Here is a 469-nt window from a genome sequence, read left to right as displayed (position 1 = left end):
TCCACAAATTCATATGTTATTCCACAGGAGAATAGGGTTTGAAGACATTTACTGGCATTCACAGGAATTAAACATCGAATGATTATTTCCAATAATCACAGAATCATTGCAGCACTGAAGAAGGCCATTCGACTCATCGTGTCCGTGCTGTCTCTCCTAAGGAGCAATTCACATACTGCCAGTCCTCTGCCTCCACCCCACATCCTTTTACATTCCTCCTTCTCAGATATTTAGAATGTTTAGAAAATGTAGAAAAAACTATAGCATAGAAGGAGGCCACTCTGCCCATCGTGTATGCGCAGCCGGAAAATGAGCCACCCATCAGAAATGTGAAGTGATTCATTTTGGTAGGAAGAACATGAAGAGACAATATGGAATAAAGGGTACAATTCTAAAGGGGGTGCAGGAGCAGAGGGACCTGGGTGTATATGTGTATAAGTCAATGAAGATGGCAGGACAGGTTGAGAGA

This window comes from Heterodontus francisci, chromosome 12, assembly GCF_036365525.1.
Source record: "Heterodontus francisci isolate sHetFra1 chromosome 12, sHetFra1.hap1, whole genome shotgun sequence".
NCBI classification, from domain to species: Eukaryota; Metazoa; Chordata; class Chondrichthyes; order Heterodontiformes; family Heterodontidae; genus Heterodontus; species Heterodontus francisci.
Note: the sequence above shows the minus strand (reverse complement) of the source record.